Raw genomic sequence first — 10,805 nt, 5'->3', positions numbered from 1 at the left:
CATGTTATAAAACATTCTCAAAATGACAAAATTATAGAATTGGGGAGCAGATTATTAGTTGCCAGGGGTTAGAGACAGTGGGTGAGAATGAGGTGGGGGTGACTATAAAGAGGAACTTTTGAAGTGATGAAACAGTTCTAAATCTTGACTGCAATGGTGGTTACATAAATCTATACATGTGGCCCTGGCTGGTGTGGCTCAGTTGGTTGGACATCATCACATATAGTAAAAGGGTTCCATTTTGATTCCTGGTTAAGGCCCGTACCTGGGTTGTGGGTTTGGTCCCCATTCAGGGTACATACAAGAGACAACCGATGGATGCTTCTCTCTCACATCGATGTTTCTTTTCTCTGCCTTTTTTTTCGCTCTCCCATCTCTCTTTAAAAATAAAAAAATTAATCTATGTGTGTGATAAAATGGCATGGCACTATATGCACTCATGTACCAATGTCAATTGTCTGGATTGGATATTGTACTATAATTATATAAGGTATAGCCTTTGGGGAACACTGGACAAACGATAAATGGGACCTCTCTGTACACTTTTTACAACTTCCTGTGATTCTATAATTATTTTGAAATTAAAAGTTAAAAATTGGTGGTGAAGCAGAAGGAGAACAACTGCAGCTGCATGGAAAAGGCCATGTGGCCAGGACCTGAGGGTGGCCTCTCTAGGAGCTGAGAGTAATCCCTGGCCAAAAGCCAGCAAGCAAATGGGGACTTAAGTTGTATAATTACAAAGAACTGAATTTGGCCAACAACCAATTAGCTTGATAGAGAAACCTAAGCTTCAGGTGACATCACAGCCCTGTAACACCTTGATTTGAACCTAATGAGCCCCTGAGAGGAGGACCAAGTTAAACTGTGCCCAGACTTCCAATGTGTGGAGACCAGGAGATAATTCATTTGCGTGGTTTTACACCACTAAGTTTGTGGTACTTTGTTATACAGCAATAGATAACTAAGGCAAAACCCCTTTGAACAACTGGCAGTTTTGCTTCCAGGGGCCACAGCTGGGGCCTACACATTCTGACAAAAGAAACTAGCAACATCAGTGGGGAGGAGCCAGTCTCAGAGTTGAAACAGATGCTCATGGTCTTCGCCCCAAAATATGATTTTTTAGTTCAGAGGCTTGAACCACCTCCAAACAAACACAGCTCTGCTGGCTGCTTGACCCTGCAGTCGGCTGTCACATCCCAAATCTGCTGTTCACAGTCACAAATCAATTGCACATGGAGGGCACTCTGCACTTTCCCTGCTTCCTGCTGCAGATTTCCAGCTGCAGCTAATTCCCATTGCAGCCTTCCTGGTCCTGCCTGTGAAGATGGCCTCACCCCCAGGGCCCCAGCTGCATCAGCATCCCTATCCAGTTCACAGGCAGCTGCATCAAGCTAGCCTAAACCTCAAAAACTGGCCATTTCCCCCTTCTTCTAAGACCTCAAGACTGGGGCTGACAGGACATACAAGCTGGCGCTCAGTGAGTGCCAAAAAGGTCAGACAGAGAGTAGGATTGCATAAGGGAGGAGCTTTCTTTCCATCTTGCTTTATGCTGTCATGTATCATGGTCACTGTCTTAGACTAGTTGGGGTGCCACAACAAAATACTACAGATTAAGTGGCTTAAACAACAGAAAATGATTTTTCCCATAGTTCTGGAGGCTGGGAAGTCCAAGATCAGGGTGTCAGGTGATTTGTTTTCTGGTGAGAGCTGTCTTCCTCGCTTGTAGATGGCTGCCTTCTTACTGTGTCCTCACTTGAGAGAGAGAGAGAGAGAGAGAGAGAGAGAGAGAGAGAGAGAGAGAGAAGGCACTGTGAATGGGCATAACCTAATCAAATAAGACCTTAAAAGCAGAGAATTTTCTCCTGCTGGTGGCAGAAGAGGAAGGCAGATGGCAAAGTAAAATTTGAAACACTGCTTAGTTTGAGGACACATTTAAAAAATCACAGGTGATCTCTGTCAAATCAGTGAGCAGGCCCCAGCTGACAGCCAGCAAGGAAATGGGCCCTTAGGCCCATGTCCACAAGGAAATAGACTCTGTCAACAACCCAAATCAATGTGAAAGTGGGTTCTCACTCCAAGCCTCCAGGCAAGAGTCCAGCCAAAGCCTTGACCTTGGTCTTATGAGACCCTGAGCAGAGAACCCTGTGGAGCCCACCCATCTGACCTTCTGACCAACAGAACTGTGAGCTAATAAATAGATATTCTTTTAAGCTGTAAATTGGTGTTTATGTGTTATGGCAGCCATAAAAAACAAATATAGTATAGAGGCCTTGGGATTTTAGTCATATGAGGAGGCACCATCCTAGGCCCTAGAAGTTTGTTGCTGTAGCTCTGTTTCTTTAGATATTTATGCACACACATTTACAGAGGGGAAGGGAAGGAGAAAGAGAGGGAGAGAAACATTGATTGGTTTCCTCTTGTAAGCTCCCTAACTGGGGAGCAAACCCACAACCCAGGCATATGCCCTGGCCAGGAATCAAACTGGTAACTTTTCAGTTTGTGGAATGATGCCCAACCCACGGAGCCACACTGGCCAGGACTATGCATGCACTTTTCTACATGTTTGTTGAGTGCTTCCTCTGTGTCAGACACTGTGATAGGCTTTGAGGATACAGTAACAAGCAGACAGTTATGGAACTTCCAGCCTAGACCAAGGAGCAAGTGTCTCTCCCTCTGGCCAAATCTGGAGGCATGCATTCTGACCTGTCACAGAATCTCCTGGGGCCCTCCCAGCACCTGAATGTTTGGTGCCATTCCCTAACCATTGTGATGGGAGTGGCAGAAAAGAGTGATGACAGAAAGGCATAGGCTGGGCAAATCTCTCTGAGGCCCAGAGCCTGGGCACTTGGATTCTCCTCCATGGCATGCAGACATCCCTCAGGAAGGCTTGTGGGGGTTGGGCAGGGCTCTCAGCATCTTGCGATAGACTGAGGCCCTAACAACTGAAATCACAGGTTCTGCCTGGGCTTCTGAAAGAGTGGGAGGGGGGTGTAGTGAGTTATTATCTAGGACCATTTTCAAGGTTCATGGTGGGTATTTGGGAAGGAGGACCAGAGAAGGAGGCACACGGTGGTAAATGTGCTTGAACGGTGTTTGGGAAAGTGAAAACTGGCAAGAGATGTCAGTAGTGCCCGAGGGAGATGGACGAGAGCCCAGGCTTGAGAAGCCAAAAGAATTGGAGTGGGGTTCTGGGTGGAGAAACCAGGGAGAAAGGGGCAACAAGGAGGAAAGGCCCAGGCCTGGCCAAGCTCAGGACTTCCCTCAGCAGCTGGGAGGCTGGGTGGGGCTTAGGCTTTGGAGACCCAATCCCTCTTGGAGTGAAGATGGGGCCTAAGCTTGCAGGGAAGTGCCAGGGGTGGGGCTGGGGACAGCTCAGCTCTCCATCCCCTTAGCAGCCCTTCCTGACTCACTGGTAATCTGTTTTTGTGTTTATTTGCAAGATCAGTTTCTGCTTCAGTGAGGGGGAGCCTGGTTCCTTGCCCTCAGGGGCCCTCATTCTGAGTTATACTTCCCTACAGGGTGAGCTGCCCCCTGCCCAGCTTGGCTGACTTTTCCCTGTCCTCTCTGTTCCTCTGGCCCCTTCCTGGTGGATGGAGACAAGTCTTCTGGGACCAGCAGGGGTCTGGTCGCCTACAGGCCCAGACATCTGGGGATGGGGGCAGGGTGCATCTGGGCAGCAAATCAGGCTCCATAGGAACCCTGAGAAACTCAAACTGAAGTCCTGCCCAGGGAAATCCGCAGTTGTCCAACAAGAATTTCCCTTTAATACATATGGTGCTTTTTTTGTTGTTGTGCTTATTCAGACTGCAGCAGCTGCAGATGGAGAGGCCCTTTGAGGGGAGTGGAGACTGGAGTGGGGAGGCAGGGTGGGGAGAAGGGAAAGGCTGGGTTGTCACTGAAGGCCAAAGCTTCCTTTGGGAAAAGAGGTACAGGCAGTGGGGGGGTCTCAGAGTGGAAATGCTCAGGAATGCAGGACTGTCTGAAGAGAGAGAGAGAGAGAGAGAGAAAGGGGTGGAGTTGAGGGCCTGTTGGGGGTGGCACATGCATGGTGGAGATAATGGGGGGCAGAGGAAGGAGGGCATGAAAGAGCAATGCTTTTAACTGTTGATGACAATTGTCTATTATTATAACTCAGCATGTGAAGTATTTTCCTATTGCAAAACTGAAGAGATAAAATTCTGGAAGGTCATTTCCAAGGATAGGAGAGGAGCACCTGAATGAATCATCAGAGAAACCCTGGTGAAGTGGGTGGAGTTCGTAACCTGAACTGGAAAAGGCCTGATGATTTGTTGGGCTCAAGACCTGTCAATCCTTTCTCTTTCACCAATAGACTGACAACAGGAGGCACTCCACAGACAAGACACTGAAACTCAGTGAGTGCTGTGATAGAGGAGGGGAGAGTGACTTCTGAAACCGTAAGAGATGGAGTCTCCTACCAACCATTGAAGGGGCATGTCCTTCAAAGAACTAGAAATGACCTGCTGACCATTTCATCCAACTCTTTATTATACACTTAAGGAACTAGAGCTCAGAGAGGAAAGTGATTTCTCGGAAGTCACAAAGTTGTGTGTTTTTTTAAAAAGTATATTTTACTTTTTATGCTATCGCAGTTGTCCCAGTTTTTCCCCTTTGCCCTCTCTCCCCCCACCCATGCTCCATTCTCACAGTCCATCCCCACACTGTTGTCCATGTTCATGGGTGATGCATATGTATTCTTGGACTAATCCCTTCACCTTCTGTCATCCAATCCCCCTCTGTCTCCTCTCTGACAGCTATTTGTCTGTTCCATGTATCCGCACCTCTGATTCTATTTTGCTAGTTAGTTTATTATGTTTATTAGATTCCATGTATAAGTGGGATTGTATAGTACTTATCTTGCTCTGTCTCATTTCACTTAGCATAATACTCTCCAGGTCCATCCATGGTGTTGGAAATGGTACAAATTTCTTCTTTTTTTACTGCTGTGTAGTATTCCATTGCGCAAATGTACCACAGCTTTTTTATCCATTCATTTACTGATGGGCACGTAGGCCATTTCCAAGTCTTGGCTATTATAAATAATGCTGCTATGAACATAGGGTTGCATATATTCTTCAAAATTGGTAGTTCAGCATTCTTAGGATATATCTCCAGAACTGGAACCACTGGGTCAAAAGGCAGTTTCATTTTTAGTTTTCTGAGGAAACTCCATACTGTTTTCCACAGTGGCTGCATCAGTCTGCATTCCCACCAACAGTGCCCTAGGGTTCCCTTTTCTCCACGACCTCGCCAGCACTTGTTGTTTGTTGATATGTTTATGATGGCCATTCCAACAGGTGTAAGATGGTATCTCATTGTGGTTTTAGTTTGCATTTCTCTGATAATTACTGATGTTTAGCATCTTTTCATATGTCTATGGGCCCTCTGTATGTCCTCCTTGGAGAAGTGTCTACTCAGGTCCTTTACCCATTTTTAATTGGATTGTTTGTCTTTCTGGTGTTGAATCATATGAGTTTTTATATATTTTGGAGTATAAACCCTTGTGTGATGTATCATTGGCAAGTATGTTCTACTGTACCATGGGTTCCCTTTTCATTTTGATGATGGTTTTATTTTGATGATGAGCCAGGCAGATGAACAGTCTATAGAAAGAGACCACATAGGCTACTAGAGAGAACATTCCCCCAGGTGTTAGCCTAGACAGAGTCTGTAAATATATAGTGCCACTTAACCACTCATGTGCCTGTGGTGGACATTGCGAAGTGGTCACTGCACCCCAACTTCAGTACTAACTCTACATCAAAGTTCTTCTTAACTGAGTACTCTAGGCAGCTACTACCAATGGACCTGCATTGACATGGAAATCAAAGCAATGTCAGGCCCAGGATAAACAGCTGTGTGTCCCAAAAGGTTACAAGTGGCACTAATGTCTAATTGGTTAGATGTCATTATCTAAATTGTTTTGGTTGAAAGCAACAGAAGAAAGAATTGTACTCAGGAAAAGCAGGAGGCTAGACCAGTAGTTTAAGTCTACTTATCGTATTCTGCCATGTATACTGTGTACTTATGTTTTTGGCCCAGACTTTCAGGAAAACAAATCTTTTGTTTTAATTTTTAAATTCAATTATTTATTTATTTATGTTTAGAAACAAAACTGATTATCATATTCCAGGGTATTATTTTGCATACAGATATTATTATTGCTTTGTAGAGTTATACTTTTAATGCATAAGCATAAATACAAGAATTAAAAACAGTTATATAGATATGAAATTAGTACTACCCATGTATAATGCACATCCTTATTTTTTCTCTAAAAATTTTGGACAAAAAAAGTACGCATTACACACAACAATATATGATAACTCATTGGTAAGTAGCCTACTTAACTCCTTGACCTTGCTATTGGAGTACTGCCACCTGTGAGAGTGGGCGCCAATGACTGGCCCTGTGCTTTGTGTCTCCCATCAGCAGTTTCAAATTCTCCAGAGAGTGAGATTGATTGGATAAACTTGAAACAGATTTTGAAACCCTGGACAAGTAAGTGATGGAGGGAGGAGAGGTTAATGTAGCACAGGGCAGACATGGTCATTGGGTCTATGCATTGGGGTATTCCCAGAGCTGCTTTCAGCTGCAGTTAATAGGAAACACATCAAAAAGGGACTTAAGCTGTGAGGCAAATTCATTGTCTTGTTAATATGATGTCCAGGGATATGGAGTTCTGGGATTTCTTAATTCATCATCAAGGACCCAGCGTATTTCCATCTGTTAGCAAAAAAAAAAAAAAAAAAAGTGGGGAAATTGCTAATGGATAGACAATCAGCAGTGGCTGTCACAGGGGTGTTGTGATGAGCTGAACCACCACCCCAAGAAGTGTCCACCCTCATAAGCTTCAGGACGATCAGAGGAGACTCAGAGAAACAGGCTGGGATGAAGATAGGCTTTTCTGAGATCACTGCCATATGGAAGCATCTAAGAGAATTTATAGAAACACTGGCGAGGCCTCCTGAAGTGCAAGAAAGGTCTTTCTAGACCTAGCAGAGGAAGTTCCTGCCTCACCGATGGGACCAGGAATCAAGGTAGTTCTCTCAGGGCAAGTACAGAGTTTCCCAAGACCAGGAGGCACCTCATCTCCCTCAAGCCCCCCCATACCCACCACCCCTAATTGGTGGCACCAAACCAAACTTTCCAGGCAATGAGTCTGAGTAGCAGTGGTAGAGCGTCCAACTGAAACAGAATTGGGGCCAAGAATAGGAATGTGGATTGAGTGCCCTGTGAGCTGTGCCAGCCAAGTGCATCAGTAGAAAGATCTGAGTTCCATAATGCAGAGGAATGAGTCCTCTGTAAACTCATTTATTTCTAGGGCTTTGTCATTAAAAAAAATTGTTGTGTTCCCCTTAGCTTCTGAGAAAAGCTCCTTTTTAAAAAACTCCCATCTTGTCTTGAATCAGTTCAGGCAAAAAAGCATTTGGCCAAAGATGGGTCAAGACATCCGGGAACATTATCAAGCTCCCACAAGGGAGGAATGAAAGTGGCTGTGATGGGCCATCTTTTCAGCTTTGCCTTGCCAGTTCAGACCAGGCTGGGGAAATTCCTCAGTGGAGCTGACTTAACCTGAGAGAGTGTGGTGTGAGGGACCTGGGAGAAAGCCAACAGGTATGCCACAGGCACCCTAGTTCCAACCTTTGAAAACAGTGCTCAGCAAATAAGACTGCTGGCCCACCCTGGCTGGTGTGACTCACTAGGTTGGGCATCATCCCTCAAACTGAAGGGTCACAAGGTTCGATTCTCAGTCAAGGTGAATGCCTGGGCTGTGGGCCAGGTCCCCACTTGGGGACATGCAAGAGGCAACTGATAGATATTTCCCATTGATGTTTGTCTCCCTCTCTTTCTCCATCTTTCCTCCTCTGTCTAAAAATAAATAAATGAAAAATTAAAAAAAAAAACTACAGGCCTAATTTGGCCTATGGGCCTACTTTATTACCTTGGGCTGAGAAGATGAAACTGAGGTGGAGAAGTAGCATTTCTATCAGTCTTAAAGGGTCCTCCCTGGACTTGTTTTCTCAGGAAGAGGGGGTACAGATGCCTGTGGTCTGTAGATAGAACACTATATGAGGGATTTGGGTCTGAAGGCAAGATGAACCTTGTAAGGATTCAGGTGGGGACACTCTTGAGGAAAGGCTGCCCCTTTAGAGCTTAGATTCTCTCTCATCTTGGCCTCTACCCTGAATGTGAAATTGCACATTCAGAGAACCTCAGAGAGCCTGATTTTCCCATTCTCAGACAGAGACATCAGATAGGGATCCTGTGAGGATTAAATGAAATAATACACAAGGTGTTTAACATTCTTGGCCCAGAACAGGTGGTGAAAGAGACAATAACGTGAAGAAAACATACTTTCTTTTTTTCTTACTTCAGTGTGTGCATGTGTGCATGTGTATAAACACAACATAAGCTTGTTTAGATGAAGGCAGGGGCCAAATGAGAGGAAGGGGCAAGATCCTCACTAATGAGAGATCTTAGGATAATCATCCAGTTTCTTCCAGATGACCAGTTTGTTCCCAGATGGAATATGAATTTTTAAAAATACGTTATTTATTTTTAGAGAGAGGGGAAGGGAGGGAAAAAGACAGGGAAAGAAACATCAATGTGAGAGAGAAATATTGATTGATTGCCTCTCATGCACATCCCAACGGGGAACCTGAACCTACAACTCAGGCATGTGCTCTGACCAGAAATCAAACTGGTGATCTTTAGCTTTGCGTAAGGATAGCCAAGTTGCTCAGCTTCCCTGGTTAGTGCAGAATATGGATTTTTGTATGGTGGTGGTTCTGCAAAGCTAAACATCAGTGGGGCATGGTATGATTAAGTATTAGTAGAATGGTCATTGAATAGCCTTTACTTTGGCAAGGCCTTCATCAAAGAGTACTGAATAACCTGTTTTTTATGCGAGACACTACATAAAGTGTTCTTAAACAACTCCATCTTTTGCCTTCAATTCTTCCTTAAAAGGAGTTTACAATCCCAATCCATGAAGGACACATTTACACTGGGCCATGAGTACTGCCCATGCAAAATCACTTGTCATTCTTTTCTTTAAAAAAAAAAGATATTTCCCTGGTTGGCATAGCTCAGTGGATTGAGCGTGGGCCTGCGAACCAGAGTATCGAGGTTCAATTCCCAGTCAGGGCACATGCCTGGGTTGCAGGCCAGTTCCCAGCAGGGGATGCATGAGAGGCAACCATACATTGATGTTTCTCTCCCACTCTTTCTCCTTCCCTTCCCCTCTCTCAAAAAATAAATAAATAAAATATTTAAACAAAAAGATTGTATTTATTTTTAGAGATGAGGAGGGAGGGAGAGAGGGAGACAAACGTTGATGTGCGAGACATACCTTGACTGCCCCCAACTGGGGGCATGTGCCCTGACTAGGAATTGAACCAATGACTTTTTGGATTACAGGCTGATGCTCACAACACTATCCACTGAACCACACCAGCCAGGGCTCTTTTTTTTTAAAATTAAGATTGTACTTATTTATTTATTTTTAGAGAATGCAAGCGAGGGGAGAAGACAAGGAAAGAAACATGGATGTGGGACAGAAACATCAACTGGTTGCCTTTCATATGTATGCCGACTGCAGATCAAACCAACCCAGGCATTTACCCTGACTGGGAATTAAACCGGTGACCTTTCACTTTGTGGGGTGACACTCTACCCACTGAGCCACAGTGGTCAGAGCTGTTATTCTTTTCTGTATGCCCAGCATCCCACAGGGGACCTGCCAAAATACAGGTGCTCAGGAATGAGTCCTTCACTGACCAATCGATTGCCTGAATGAATGAATGAATGAAGCAAATAGACATGCATTAACCAAACAGCAACATGTGTAAAGGTTGAAAGATAGGGGTAATGAAATTCCTACTGTAGAGGGTTAAGCAAGTGAGAGAAGACAATGAACTTCTGGTTCAGTGGAGGGTAATCCAGTTTGCCTTGCCAGTTCAGACCAGGCTGGGGAAATTCCTCAGTGGAGCTGACCTAACCTGAGAGAGTGTGGTGTGAGGGACCTGGGAGAAAGCCAACAGGTATGCCACAGGCACTCTAGTTCCAACCTTTGAAAACACAGTGCTCAGCAAATATGACTGCTGGCCCACCCTGGCTGGTGTGACTCACTAGGTTGGGCATCATCCCTTAAACTGAAGGGTCACAGGTTTGATTCCCAGTCAGGGTGAATGCTTGGGCTGTGGGCCAGGTCCCCACTTGGGGACATGCAAGAGGCAACTGATAGATATTTCCCATTGATGTTTATCTCTCTCTCTTTCTCCCTCTTTCCTCCTCTGTCTAAAAATAAATAAATGAAAAAAAAACCCTGCAGGCCTAATCTGGCCTAAGGGCCTACTTTATTACCTTTCTGAAGACTTCTTAAGAGGAGGTGGCAGTCAGAGGTAGAAATGAAGGAAGAAAGCAAGCTTGTAAGTTGTAGGGAGTGTACATGCTAGGGTCAAGTTGGGGCAGGTTGCTCAGAGGAAGAGGACTTTAGGGACACTAAAACACCAGCCAAGAGATAAAGAAAAGACCGGACAAAAGAAGTCAGCAGCAGCTGTCAGGTAGGAGACAAAGTCCCAGTAAGAGGATAATGAGAAGTCACCCCAGGAGAAAGAGACAGAATTTGTCACTCCTTCCACTGGACTCTGATAGCACTTACAGCATAATATCATAGCTATTTGTTGAAGTGTTTTGTCTTATCACAAGCCTGAGAACATGGTCCTCAATGGATTGTTCTGAGCATGCGCCAGATGCCCTGGAAATGCTGCAAACTGAATGAG

This window comes from Artibeus jamaicensis, unplaced genomic scaffold, assembly GCF_021234435.1.
Source record: "Artibeus jamaicensis isolate MK-2021 breed Jamaican fruit bat unplaced genomic scaffold, CSHL_Jam_final scaffold_2375, whole genome shotgun sequence".
Lineage (NCBI taxonomy): Eukaryota > Metazoa > Chordata > Mammalia > Chiroptera > Phyllostomidae > Artibeus > Artibeus jamaicensis.
Note: the sequence above shows the minus strand (reverse complement) of the source record.